The sequence below is a fragment of the Manis javanica genome, chromosome 15 (genome assembly GCF_040802235.1).
Source record: "Manis javanica isolate MJ-LG chromosome 15, MJ_LKY, whole genome shotgun sequence".
Classification (NCBI taxonomy): domain Eukaryota; kingdom Metazoa; phylum Chordata; class Mammalia; order Pholidota; family Manidae; genus Manis; species Manis javanica.
The window spans coordinates 62268948-62284398 of NC_133170.1; the positions used below are offsets into that span (position 1 = coordinate 62268948).

General features: G+C 49.6%; 1 protein-coding gene across 4 annotated transcripts in view; it reads right to left on the minus strand.

Moving 5' to 3' along the window:
* Positions 1-15451, minus strand: part of SCARB1 (scavenger receptor class B member 1) — a 64263-nt gene that overhangs the window by 47044 nt on the left and 1768 nt on the right. The gene's annotated exons all lie outside the window — the stretch shown is intronic.

A 15451-nucleotide genomic window follows, 5' to 3' on the forward strand; every position in this document is an offset into this window, starting at 1 on the left:
GCATGAGGCCAGGGGTCTAGCACTAGACTGCTGACCCAACAAGCCTCTGAAACTCCCTGGGCCTGGACTCTGCCCCCCACGGACTTACAAAAGGAAGAGGGCTCAAGCTTGCACCTCAGAAATGCAAATCAAACAACACCCCACCAGGCACACTGGCACATGCATCGCCACCAGCGACATTCCCCAAGGCCAGAAGGGATCTGGCTCTGGAGCAGATGTGGGAGGGAACAGCAATAGCCCTTCTGGAGGGCACACTCATGACCCTGGCTTCTCCTTGCCCCACAACCCAGCGACTCCACTCACAGCACATCCCAAGGAAATTGTTGAGAAGTATAAAGTGGAAGGTTCCAAGATGTTTGCTGTTTGCAGAGACAGAGTGCAGGGAAATGGGTGCCCATCACAAAGGGAATAAACAAAATGTGAAGAATATGAGCTGGGAAATCCAAGCATCATCAAGAATCAGTGAGCCAGGTGCATATACAACATGGATAGATTTCAAGGTGCTGGGCTGGAGAAAAGAAGGAAGCAGAGCAGGTACCCTTGCCACAGCAGAGGTCACCCTCTCTGTGGGGTTGGCCCCGTCACACCCAGCTTGAAGCACCTGCCATCTCAGCCCTACAGGAAGGTGTGGTTTATCCCATTTTACAAGTGTCTATAAAGCCCAGAGACTTGAGGAACCTGCCCAAGGTAACACAGCAGGCAGGAGGCAGAGGCAGGACTTGACCCCACACCCACCTGGCTCTGGAACTGTTCCTCCACCTACTGTTCTGTACACATGAGGGAACAAGGAGAAGATAAAGGGGACAGTGGACAGAGGATGCTCAGCAGGTACCTGCATACACATGCCCACAGCACTACTCACAGTAGCCGAAGGGTACCAATAGCCAAGTGTCCCTCAATGGCTGGACAAACCAAATGTGGTTCAGCCAGACAGTGCATATGACTCAGCCTTAGAAATAAATGATGTTATGACACACACCACAACACAAACGGACCTCGAAACACATACCAAGTAAAAGAAGCCGGACACACAAGGCCACATAGCATAAGATCCCATCTGTAGAAAATGCCCAGAACAGGCGAATCCACAGACAGAGATCATATGAGTGGTTGCCAAGGGCCAGGGGGAGCTGGACAGGAGAAGGGGGAGTGACCACTAAGAGGCCAGGGACTCACTTCAGATTGATGGAATTGTTCTAGAAGGAGACAGAGGTGATGGTTGCACAACATTGTGAAAGTACTAAATGCTACTGAGCTGATCACTTTAAAATGACCAATTTTATGTTATGTGAATTTCACCTCCACAAATTATTAAGTAAAAAACTAATGATGGGTACAACCAGTTTAGAACACAGTCTGCACCCCTAGGTAAAGTTGAAAATGACCGATAGCCCCTACCTGATTTATGGACCAGAGAGTAATGCAGGCATGTGTACTCTGGGGTCAAAGGTGAAGAGTGTTCCTAACCTAGAACTGGAGGTCCCAGCTGCACCATGAAGAGAAAGGAGTAACTGTGGTGGCCTCGTGGAGTATTACACAGCCATGAAAATGACATGCGCCTTATCACAACATGGCAGAGCTCACAAACATAATGGGAAGCAAGAATGGCAAGACAAAAAATTTACAATTTGTGCCTTAGTCCATTAGGGCTGGGCTGCTGAAACAAAACACATTTACTTCTCACAGACAGGAGGCTGGAAGTCAGAGATCAGGGTGCCAGCATGGTCAGGCAAGGGCCCTCTTCCGGGTTTCAGACTTCTCACTGTGGCCTCACGTGGCAGAAGGGGCGAGGAGCTCTGTGGGGTCTCCTTTATAAGGGCACTAATCCCATCATAAGGCTGAGTTCCATCCTCATGACCTCATCACCTCCCAAAGGCCCCACCTCCTAATTCTATCATTTTGGGCATTAGGTTTTCAACATATAAATTTGGGGTGCCACAGACATTCAGATCATATAGCATTCTGACCCTGGCCCCCAAAATCCATGTCTTCGTGTGTCATCAACCTAAAAGTCTAAGTGCAAAGCCTCATCTAAATGTCACCTAAATCAGGTATGTGTGAGAACCAGCTGCAAACCTGTGAAATCAAGTATGTTACATGCTTCCAGAATACAATGGTGGGACAGGTATCGGACTGACACTCCCATTCCAAAGGGTATAACAGAAAAAAGGAGCAGGTTCAAGATAAGCCCAAAACCTAATGGGGCAAACAACATTAAACCCCAAGGCTCAACAATGATGCCCCCAGGTTGATACACTGCCTTCCACATCCAGCTCTGCAGCAACCCGGAGCCCGAACTGCATGCCCGCACCCTGCGGCTCTCCCAGGCTACAGCTGCACACAGCTAGGGCCTCAAGCACAGGCCTCCCCGTGGCTCTGCTGGGCACTGCCCCAAAGGGATCTCTGCATGCAGCAGCCCTACCTGGCAGCCACTCTGCCTGGGGTAGCCCACAACTTTGGGCCATGACCATCTGGCCTGCTGAAACTGGGTGATGACCCCCTCTGTTGAGGAGGCAGCCCTGATGTTCTCTGGATCACCTCTGGGGTCATTCCATGTCTTGAAGAACAGCACAAGTACAGCCAGTGGCTCTATGGTTCCATCCTGGAAAATCTAAGAATGCCAACCACCTCCCCTCATTCCCTCCTCCTGCCCTTCAGTTCACGCTGGCTGTTTTCCTGCTGGGGTGGCTAATGAAGTCCTGTTCGGCCCACACCAAACTCCTTACCAAAGGTCTCTGGCCACCTGTCTGCATCTCTTCTGAACTGGCTTTCTCATATTCTCCAGTATGGATAGGCTGAGACACTTCCAGATTTTTAAGTTCTGCTTCCTTTCTGATTAGCAATTCTGTCTTGAAGTCATTTCTCTCTTTTTGTACTTTATTATAATCATTTGGAGAAGCCAGACCGCCTGGAGATTTCCTCCACCATATGTCCAATTTCACCACCCACATTCTACCTTCCCCAAAACTCCAGGACATGAGCAAAATGCAGCCAGGTTTGCAGCCACTTAATATCAGGGATCACAAGGCCCTTCCTCCAGGTGCCAGCCAGTTCCTCCTTTCCACCTAGTACTGCATCCAAGTGGCTTTCATGTCCACATTTCCCCCAAAGTTCTGCTCACAATCACGTGGGCCTTCTCTCCCCGCCTCTCCTCTTCTCCTGAGCCTTCCAGAATTGCTATTAACGGGCCATTCACGGCAAGGTGGACTCTCTCTAGCGCACACCCTAAAACTGCCCATCACCCAGTCCCAAAATAGCTACCACGCTTTTAGGTACTGTTAGACTGGCACACCAATCACAGTACCATGTTGTGTCTCAGTCTGTCCAGGCTGGGCTGTCATAACAAGATGCCACAGATGGCGCAGTCACAGTCTAGAGGCTGGGAGTCAGAGATCAGGGTGCCAGCATGGGAGCGTGAGGGCCCTCTTCTGGATCGCAGCCTTCTCTCTGTGTCCTCATGTGGCAGAAGGGGAGAGGGAGCTCTGTGGGGGTCTCTGCAGAGACCCACACTTCATAGGGGCCCTCTTCTGGATCGCAGCCTTCTCTCTGTGTCCTCATGTGGCAGAAGGGGAGAGGGAGCTCTGTGGGGGTCTCTGCAGAGACCCACACTTCATAGGGGCACTGATCCCATCATGAGCCTCCACACTAATCACCTCTCAAAGGCCCCACCTCCTAATTCCATCACCTTGGGCATTAAGGTTTTCAACACATGAATCTGGAGGGGAATCAGACATTCAGACCATAATGGTATGATTCCATTCAAGTAAAGTTCAGAATCAAATGACACGAAACTCAGTTTTTAGGCACACAGACGGGATAACACAATAAAAAGTGAAGGAAGTTAGAACCTCACCCCCCCTGTTTTGAGAGAAATCTTCTGCATCCGTGGATGTTTTGTTGCCCTTGTCTAGCTTGGATTAACACATAGTCTACAGGCACACACCTGATCATCTACATTTGCCCTCTTACAGCACTAAACTATGTTTTCTACCTTTGTCTTGCATCTACCTACCACTTCAGCATTTTATTAAAAATAATAATAATAATAATGGAGAAATGTGGGATTCACATATAAATCAAGCATAAAAATCAAACGAATATTCATATTTGACCTGATTGTTTATAGTTCATAATGAGTGATGAAAACCGAAAGTTTCTGTGATGACTGCCCTTGCACTGTTCACCATGTAAGAACTTATTCACCATGTAAGAACTTGTTCGTTATGCTTCAGAAGATTGGAGACTGTTTAGAATTTGGCTTGGGGTTGATTAATGATTGCGCATTGAGTCCCCTATACAGAATTTTATTGTTGTTAACAACCATTTGATCAATAAATATGAGAGATGCCCTCTCAAAAAAAAAAAAAAAGTGAAGCAAGCTGGAGATGAGCAGCGTTTCCTCCACAGGGGCTTCTATAGGGCACATGAGGTTCTGCTCTTTTATCTGGGGGAGGCCATACAGGTGCTCTTTTTAGTTATTTATTTAACTGCACATTCTTAGGCACTTGCCCTGAAGTGCATATTTTACAATAAGAAGATATTAAAGACTGTGAGTTGGAAAGGGAAGGCAGTAGGCTGCAGCAGTGGAATCCGGGGAGCCTGGGAACAGGCAGCTGAAGGAAGTCCCGACGACTAGAGTCTTTCAAAGCTGCCAAGGGATTCCGGCTGTAGTCAGCTCTCAGCCGAGTAAAGCCAGCATGACCTCCACCGCCGGCCAAGACGCCAGATGGGGCCAGGGTGATCAGCACAAGAATTTCTGCAGGGCTCAGAAGGGCAGCCGAGGGCAGGTGGGCATGGAGAAGTCCCCATCAGCCACTCCAGCATCCCATTTCACCCGACAGACCCTGGGGGGCTTTTCCAGCCCAGAGGATGAGGTGAGCATCCGACCCAGTCCATGGACCATCATGTTTCCGTGGCTCTGGGGTTAATCCAGAGATGGGAAGGTCTGAAGGGAAGAATACAGGCTGGCCAAAGGCTGCTAGAAGGATCTGCCTGCCTCGGTGTGAGTGCAAATAATCAGAGCTAGGGAAATCAGGAATCAGGTGGAGGAATGGCTAGGAGGAGAGGCCAAAAGATATTCCTGTCTTCTTCCAGTTGAAGGGGGGTTCAGACTTGCCCTAGGTTCCCAGCCCACCATGGGTGGGAGGTGCTGCCAAGCTGGGGGGGCAGAGTGGTGGAGAGGGAGGAGTCCAGACCACCACCCCAGCTCAGCCAGGAGAGCTCTCCTCCCACTGATTCACACAAGGAGGCTTTGTGCAGGAATCTGTCAGAAGAAAACGTGCAGTCATAGGGAAACCAATAGACAAATCCAAATCAAGGGACATTCTGCCTAAACTGGCCTGGACCCTTTCCAAACCAACTGTAAACCATCAGCAGAACCAGGAAGAGGGCTTACAGGAGTTCGCTGCCTGCTCTTGTGATTTTTCCAAAGTAAAACTTTTCAAACTACCGCCTCAGGTGGGAAAACAACATATAAAAAACAAATCTACAGATTATTTGAAGTCTGAAAGCTCCCTCATGGGAATAGCTGGTACATCCACACTGTGGAATCTTCTAGATAACCAGTTAGAGCTACCCAGGTGTGCAGGGAATTAGAAAAGAGATGATGGAGTGAGAAACACCAGATGCAGCAAAGTAGGCACATATGGTCTCATTTTTGGTAAAACGATGTCAGACTGACCATTTTATCTATGCATCTGTAAGGTGTCAACAGCAAATATGTGATACCTGCCAAGCTGTTATTCTAAGAGCTTTACATATGCCAACTCATCCACCTTTCTAAGAGCTCTATGCAGGAGATACTTATATTAATTTCATTTTACAGAGGGGCAAAGAAGGCACAGAGAGGTTAAGTCACTTGCCCAAAAGCATACAGCCAGGCAGTGGCAGAGTGAAGATTTTAACCTGGGCTGTCTGGTTCCAAAGTCCATACTCTTAGTCCACCTAAGCTCCTGGATGCCAAAACCCTGCCCAAGGGCTGGAGAGAGGCCTGAGAACATGTGCCTGACCTGAATGGTGACATGCTGGGCCACCTCATTGGGCACCACCTTCCAGCTCCCCTCACTCCACCCTGTCCCATGCCTCTGACCCAAGTGGAAGGTGCCCACGTGGGCACCCAAGGCGCTCTCTCAGTGTACACAGTGGTGCTCCCAGAAGCCCTAGGGGCCTAGCTGTCCATTGGGGTCCCTCCCCAACACACCTCTGCAGTGTTGCAGGTAAAGAAGGGTGTGCCCCAGGGTTTGGGGCGAGAGCCAGCATGCTGGCAGCCATTCGTCCAGGGACTGTTGGCTGACAGGTGTGTTAGGTGACACTGTAGAACACAGTTGCTGCCTACAACAATTCTAGATGAACTCCTCTGCATTTGTTGCTGGACACATCTCTATCAGGCTTGGATCTGCCCCGCCCCTGTCCCCTCCAGCACATACACCAGAAGCCTCCCACCTGGAGCAGACAAAGCCTGAACTTTGGCACACACACGCCCTGATATCTCTCCCAGTTTATAAAAAATACCTCCTCATAATTCTGCCACCAGGACGTGGGCTGGAAGAGGTGCAGACCGGGGACTTTCGACCTGCAGGACACTAGCTAATAACTTGCTCCTTGTTACTAACTGCTTGGCGTCGTCTAAACCCTGCTACCCCAGCCCATCTGGCCTGCCCCCCACATCTCACTTCCCCTGCTTGCCTGGAACAGTCTGCCCTGCCAGCACTCACGGCTAGTTTGCTCTGCGGCCTTATGTAAATCCCTGCTCCCTCTGGGCTTTGGCTTCCTAGAGGAAAAACAGAACATGGAACTAAGTAAAACCCAAGTTCAGATCTAACCATATGAGAGTTAATGAAATCTTCCCTGATAAAAACAAGAGGTCTTGGATAAAGCCAAAGATAATCTCTAATGCTCTAATAGCAAGCATCACCGAGAGGCAATGAGAAGATGAAGTAGGAAAGCTATTTTAGGGCAATGGGCCCATCAACCATTATTGCTCCCTGTCATCCCTTCTTCCTTCTACTAACAAGCCCCCAACCTTTTCCTTTAGGGCACCATCCCCCCCACCTCAGCCCCTGTGATATGGGGAAAAAGGACCTCCCTCCCCAGCTCCAAGGATGGGTATGCTCCAAGCCTGACCAACCAGAGCACTCCATTTCTCCAGCCACAGTGACTGACTCAGGGATAAATATGTGACACATACGTGATTCAAGCCCAGCCAATCAGAACCAATGAGCATTCACACCCCAACTTTTCCCAGCCAGTGGGAAAATTCTCTGATTATCCTTAAAGGTCCCTCCACTGGGTTCCCTTTGGAGACCTCTGGGGAAGTCCAAAGCAGCCAGTCTCTCCTACATACAGTGCAGATGGTCATTGTTTTCTGAGCTCCAGATAAAGCTGCTAGAGAGTGATATAGAAGCATACATACAAAAAATGGATCTAACTCTAGGACTGCGTTCAGCCTGCTGGATGCACCATTATGGGACCCACAGGAGGAACAGCAGGGCCATAATGGACTCCCTCCCCACTCTCTGCACTATCCAGGCTAGCACTAAGCAAGCTGTTTCATGGTTTACTGAGAGCAGGTGAATGATTTAGCATGATTGGGATGCAGGTGGGCTACACCTCTACAATCCTGTGCAGAGTAAAATCACCAGCACAATGGATCTGGGCCTCCCACCAACAGTGTCCCAGTTTCTGCTGGTAAGACAAGAGAATGAGATCTGAAAGAGTCCCCTTTAGTGCTGAACTTAGGCTCAAGTGCAGCAGGTGACAGGTGAGGGAGCACCAACCCACCCCCAATCCACACCCCTGGCTGGGGCCATAGGCCAGGGTAAGGATCCCTGCCCTGTGGGAGGCAGAGGGAGGTGGCCCCAGACCATGCTCCACACCTCCCGGGGCCCCTCAGTCAAACCGGTTTCTTCACCCACCACCCACAGACAGCCCTGATGACACCTTTGCAAACCTGTGTCCCTTCCTCCCAGTCACTCCACCTTCATGTTGAGACAGAGAAGGGGTCAATCAGAAGATACCAACATTCAGCCAAGAGACACACCTAATCACTGCAATCAGAAGTCACTGGACTCCAGGTGGGGCTTGCTAAGACTCAGGCCCTGAATCCATGAACGCGTTGCAGAGACCAAGTCCCGGGTGCTCACTCCCTGTGCCAGGCACCACACCACACACCTAACACATATCACACCTTTGACCCTCACTAAGCCCCATGGAGTGGGCCTGGGGAAACTGAGGCTCAGCACGATTATGTAACTCACCCACGGTCCCACAGAAAGGTGGAAGAGGCAGTACTGCAACCCAAGGAGTCTGGGTCCTGAGTCCACGATTTGAAGCTCTCCACTGGGATGCCCTCCCTGCGTATGGAACCTCAAGCAAGTAAACTGTGTACTAAATATCATTTCAAAGAATGATGAAAGCTTGTAAGAGGATAACATGGGGTGGTTATAACACAGATGGGGTAGACAGTGGGGGTGGGGTTCATCAGGGGGATTGGTGGTCAGGGGGTATCCTCTTCAAGAGGTCACATTTGAGCTGAAAACATAAAAGAGGAACCAAGCTTAAGAGCAGGGGGAAAGCATTCCAGGGAGAAGGAAGAGCCTGTGCAAAGGCCCTGGGACAGGACAAACATGGTATATTGGAGGAAAAGAAAGGGCCTGGAGGCAGAAGCAGTCTGAGAACTCTGAGAATTGAAGCAGTCAGGGGCCCATAAAGAAGGGACTTACAGGCTGAGGGGGCAGAAGAATTTCACACCACATGCAAGGTTTTAATCAGGTGGTGAAATGAGGCAACTTGCATTTTTTAAGGAGCATTCTGGTTGCAGAGGGGAGAATTGACAGCAGCGTGGCACAAAAAGGCAAGAGCAGGCAGCCCAGTGAGAAAACTCCTTCAGCCAGCAAACAACAGGGGTGGCTCAGCCTGGAGTGGGGCCCACAAGGGGAGGGAAACACACCCCATGTCCCTGCACAGGACCACAATCTGCCACTAGTCAACAACCTTCCTGTGAAATCACCCCAGTCTTCTAAACATCCATTCAATAAATATTTGAGAACCTACGATTACGTGCTAGGCATCATTCCAGGTGCATGGAACACAGCAGCAAACAAAACCAAGGTCCCTGCCCTCATGGCCCCCACATTCTCAAGGGGAGAAAGACAATAAACAATAAACATGATGCATAGGTAAACTGCGTGGTATCTCGTGGGCGGTAGGGCTACAGAAAACACAGAAGGGTAAGGAGGGTTTGGTGTACAGAGTATTGGCTAACGGTGCCCTGGGCCAGGGTGGTGGCCATAGGTATAGTGAGCAGGGGTTGGATTCTAGCTATATTTTGATGGTAAAGCCATAAAACTTCCTGATGGTTCCATGGAAGTGAGAAAGGAGAGTCAAGGCTGACTCCCAAGGCTTTTGGCCAGAACATCTAGAAGATGGAAGAGCCATGGACTGAGATGGAACTCTGGCTGGAGGAGTGGGGTTTTGGCAGGGTGAGGAAGACCAGTGAGTTGCCTCTAACCACCCAAGCTGAGGTATCAACCTGGCCAGGTATCAGTGGCCGTGACAAAGATGAGGCTGGGTGACTCACCCAGGGAATGCGTGAGCCCAGAAAGGATGTCTGAAGCCCAGGCCCCGCGCCACACCAGCAGCGAGGGGTCAGGGAGACAAGGAGGCACTGGCACATGGGCCCAAGGGAGGCCAGCCAGTGATGTAACAGGAAAACCAAGAGAATGACATGTAAAGTGTCTCAAGAGCCCTTCTAGAAGCTTCCAGAAGAGGTGGAAGGAACTTTACCCAAAATGCCAGGAAGCAAGCAAGGGTCAGGCCACTCCTGTTCCTTCCCCTCCCCAGCACAAGGCAATTAGGGAAGGAAGGAAGGGAGAAGGAGCCAAGAAAATGAAGGCAGCCATGGCTTGGGCCACAAGGGTCCCAGGCCTTTGTGTTCAGGGAGGTTCCAAACCAACTGAGCAGCTTCAAATTAGAATCAAAATCACTCCCATCAACCTATAAATCGCCAGCTCCTGTCAGGCTCCCAAACCTAGAATGAACTTTTTGTGTTGTTTTGTTTCTCTTTGCATCTCAGCTCTGGCCCAACCCATCCCAGGGCCGGGGAGGCCAAGGTCAGGTTTGAACCAGGGGAAGGGAAATGAGGTACATAAAAGGACTTCTTGTTTTGTTTTGTTTTGTTTTGGCTAAGCCCTACACTTGAATTCCCTACACAATATATGCGTTTATGGGGCGTATCTTCAGGGAGCAAAAGGGAGAAGGCAGAACCCTCCTTAACCAAGTTCTCTAGTTCCAAGACTGTGAGCCAGCAAAGTCTGTCTGTGTCAGCCTTGTGGTTGAAAGCAGCCTTGCAGGTGGCTTATGACCCCAGGGCCCTCTCTGCTGCTCACCAAGGACATGGCATCACCCTCTGGGCACTAGTGACCACAAACAGGACCCACAGTCACAAACAGGCAGAAGCACCTGTGCCAGATCTCCAAAGGGACCAAAAGATGCCCCAGGGACACTTCCTTGAGCAAGTCCTCCACAGTGACTGGCTTCCGACTCACCTGCTAGAAGTTTGAGGCCACAGCGAGATGATTCCAGGTAGTGGAGACTAAGCAAATTCTAGCTAATCACACTTAGTCACTCAGAAGCACAGCAGGCATTAGTCATTCCAGGAAAGTATGAGGAACGTTTCATGGAATGCTATGAGGCAGGTGGGCTGAGCACACCCTGATGCCAGGCTATAGGAAGGCCAGGTGGTGGGGGGGCACATCACTACACGTGGGTACACACATACCATTACACGTGGACACAACAGTACACATATGCATGTGTCCATGTGTGTAATGATACCCATAGGCACATGTCAACAGCAAGCCCACATGTGCATGCATATATGCCAACACACATGGGTCTATGTGTGTCAGGCCATCTGTGGGCACTCAGCACGTGTGTACACTTGTGTACACACATTTGCCAACACAGGGCCACTGGGCTCCATGCCAACACATGTTGATACACATCAACATATGTATGCATGTGCATGCAAGCACACGGTCACTGACGTACATGTGCACATGTCAACACATGCTCACATGTCACTGGTCACGTGTGCATATTTGGCACACATACGCAAATATCAACACTTGTGTGTATGCACAGACACACATACTCATGAAGCAGAGAGAAGCAAATCCACCAAGACAAAAGAGGGAAACAAAAATAAACCAGGCTCAGGGAAACTAAAAATAGCCGTGTTGTTGTGCTGTCACCATGGCCTACGTTGTGATAGCCCTCTCCCGCACCAGGATGGGAAGGAGGTTCCACGCAGGAAGGGAAAGAAAAACAAAACAGAATGGAGCACAACTGCCATCCCAACTCCCCTCCTAGAAGAGAGTAGAGTGCCCACCACCCAAGGCCACACATCAGTTCAGCATTGCCCTAACATGGCCAAATGTGAAGCCTGCAGGAAACACCCAGCTGTCCAGGGCACAGGAGTGTCAGTCCATGACACTGAGACACCCTCTGAAACTTGACTCTGACACTCGTCTGGAGCCCCAGAGCTGGCCGAGCAGACCCTGTAGGACAGGCGGGAGCCCACCCTAGCAGTCACCTGGAAAGAGCCCCCTTCCCCGCCCCCAGCTTCCCTTGGCATCAGTGACTCTAGACCATGCCCCAGGTCTAAGCGACTGCCCTGGAAGGAAGATGTCCGGAAGACTCAGCACCAGCAGTGTTTAGGTTGGTGATTATACGGAGAAAGGCCAGGGATGGACCCCGCTGCCCTCTGGTCGTGCAGGAAAAAGAAAAGGGAAGGCCACCCCAAGCAGAGACTCTGGGAAGGGCCTGTCCTGCCTCGGAACACCAAGTCAGGCTGCTCAGAAATACGAGAGCAGGAAGCACAGGGTATTGGGGCAGCGGGCTTCCTGGGTTGAAATCCTGGATTCTGCCACTTCAGCTGTGTGACCTGGGGCAAGTGGGCTGCCCATGGCTCTGGGCTTCAGTTTCCTCAGTAAGGGAGGCAACTTTAAGAGCACAAAATGATTTAATACAGATAAAACACTCAAACTGGCACAAGTGCTCACTGACTGTTATCTACCATCAACCTGATGGGCAAAGGAGATTTGCCAAAGGGCAGAAAGCCACTCAGTGCGGGGTGGGGGGTGGGGAGGGTTGATGTTCTAGGTGGCTCTCACTGACGGATAGGAGAGAAAAATAGAGTCTGGTTTGGAGGTGGGGAGGGGAGACCTCAAAGTGCTTACCATCTGTTCATCCCGCCATCCTATCCTGACCCCAAGCACTCTCTGGCCCACAGTGACGGCGACAGTACAGCCCTTTCCTTTCTGCAGCAGACCTCCACGCACATGAGGGAGAAAGAGGATGCACAGATAAACATATAACATCATGGGGTGACTTTTACAGACATGAGGGTAAACTAGGCAGATATCTGGGGGATGAGCCTTCTGGGCAGAGGGGAAAGCAAGACAGAGACTCTGGTGGGACCAGGCTTGATGGGTTCAAGCTTATAAAGGAGATGAGCACGGCAGGTGAGATGGTTGAGGGGTGAAGTAAGAGAGGGCAGGAGGACCAGATCATGAGGGCCCTTCCAGCCACTGAAAGGACCTTGACATTCACCCAGGGAGCCCCAAAGTGTTGTGAGCAGAAGGACACCTGATTAGATCAGTGTTTTAGCAGGATCCCTCTGGTTGTCTATGGAGACCAGAGATGAGACTACTGCACCAGTTCAAGTGGAGGACAGGGGAGACTTTAGTGATGGAGATGTTGAGAAGGGGTCAGAATCTGTACATGTTTTGAAGGTGAAGCTGATAGAGTTTGCTGATGGACCAGATACAGGGGTATCAGATAAAAAGCATGCAATCAAGCATAACCCAAGGCTTTGCCTCTACACGTGGCAGAACAAACGGAGGTATCATTTAATGAAATGGGGAACACAGGTGGAAGAAGCCTTCAGCAGCTGGAAAGATTAGTGGATGAAGCACCCAAGGCTGATTCCTCCCAGAAAACCAACTTAAAGACAGCAGAGGGGACTCAGAAGGCCACGGGGCCTGTCATCACATGTGGTGGCCCAGCAGATGGCCCCGCTGCAGTGCACAGTCCCCCACAACTTAGCCATTCAGACACAGAGAGCTGAGCATGCCAGGCTCAGTGTTAGGTGGTGGAAGCAAGAACATATCCCTATCTTCCTGGGCTTTGCCTCCAGGGCATTTTCACGCATGCACACACACACACACACACACACACACACACACACACACACCAAAGTCATTTGGGGCAAATTACTCTGGCAAGCTTCTGTTTTGCTAACTGTTGGTGATGACAATGAGATGTGTGTCACAGAATTCTCCCAGGGCTAAAGGAGATAACATTCACAAGGATGCTCTGAACCCTGTCTGGCATGAAGTAATTCATGATTATGCTCATGAACACATTCAGTCTCAACACCACTCATCCAGTCCTATCCACTGGGGGAAAGGACAAGAGCTGAGCCTCAGTTCTGCACCGGCCTCTCCCAGCAACCTCAATCCACAGGGATCCTCCACTGTGCACCCCCTGTGCTTTGTGTGTCTAATTCATTTGTCCATTCTTTGGGGAAAGCTATGGATTCATCACTAATTTTTAATTAAACACATAATCCATGAATACATTCTCTTTACTTAAAAACAAAAGTAGGAGCAATACAGGTAAAAGCATGTTTCCGTCAGGCACACACCCAGTCCCTCCTTTTCCCCTGAGAGTCAGTCTGGTGCACACCCTTACACACCTTTTTCTGTGCTTTCACGTATACTAATAGTAACCCATTGAAAATACAGAATAGCATTCTGTGGGGTTTTTTTTTAACAAACATAAATAGCACCAGATCTTTTTTCAATTAGTAATGTGTTTTTGAGACCTATTTGTGCTAAAATATATGTATCTTATCCCTTCTTTCTAACTTTTGCGTAGAAATCCACTGGATAATGAGCTCCCATTTTATTGCCAATGCATGTATTGAGGTGTATATCAGATTCAGCAATCAGATTCCAGTCCACCACTGCCACAAGGCGTGTGAACCCCAGCAAGCTGCTGATCTTGCTACTTCTCAGTTTCCTTAAATGCACAAAGGAAAACTATCACCCCCTCAGCCTGTTTCTCAAGGCTGTGGTCAGATTCAAATGAGAAATTCAGGGCATTTCCACATACATGTAATCACCTTTGTACTTTATTGCCTTGCCAAGAGGAAAACTAGATCTGACCCAGGGCTCAGAGCTGAAGAAAGAAGTCCTGGCTCAGAGGTGAAGTTACTGGCCTGAAGACCCCAGCCAGCAAATGGCACAGTGGATCTACAACCCTCAGCTCCAGAAACTTACACAGATTTCAAAATGTGTCATGTCCCTACTTAACACCATCAGCAACATGAGAAATGTAAATCAAATTCATCAGATTAGCCGAAAAAAAGGATAACAAATTGGTAATCACCAATAATGGCAGAGATGACAGGGGAAGTGGGTACTTTCATACTCTGTTTGTGGAAGTATAATTTTCAGTGGGGCAATTTAAACACATTCAAACTGAACAAACTTTCTGGTCCAGAGGTTTCTCTTCTAGAAATCTACCCCATGGAAGTGTTCACAAATGTGCCTGTAATGTATGTATCAATAAAGGTCTAGAAAGGTACACACTGATAATGGTGCTACTGTCTCAGGAGCAGGATAACATGGGGAGAACATTTTTTGCCCTCCATTTGAATTTTTTTTTGGCAAGAATTCGTGTCTTTTATACTTGAACTTCTTTCACGAACCGAAAAGCATAAAAAATAGAAATCAAAGCACAAGGCCTCCCATTCAAGTCGCACATGGGCACGTGCAGCCAAAGAAAACACCAGCGGGCAGTCTCTCCTGCTCCTAGAGTCCCACCCACTCATCCCCTGATGCTGACATGCTCCTTCCACGGGAAGGTACTTGGCTGGGGACTCAGGCTGGGCTGTCTAAGAAGTGACTGTCAGGGGCTGGGCTTGCCTTCCTGCCTTCACGCCACTCAGCCCGGAGCCAATCACCTTTGGGATATTCATGTAGGATGCTGGGCGGCTCTCACTCAACTTTTAAGCCCGGAAATCCTAGCTCCGGGACAACTGAGGAAGACAACTGAGAACAATGGCACTTTTCTTTTTGAAAGCCTAGAGTTGGAGTGGGAAATGCAAGCACATGTGTGCACGCACGTGCACGTGTGCGCACGCGCACACACACACGGGACTGACATCATTAACCTGATCAACAAGACTGCCCACAGAAAGAAAATACCCTGAAATAAGTTCAAGAATGACTGGGCTGCCAAGATACTTCATCGGCAATAAATTCCCACCCACCCCCACTGCCGGAAGCCAGGGGCTCTTTGCCAGAGTTCATGATGCTTACACAACCAGAGTGACAGGCTTTCCAGGGCACACACTGTACAGAAACCACAAAATTGGAGGACG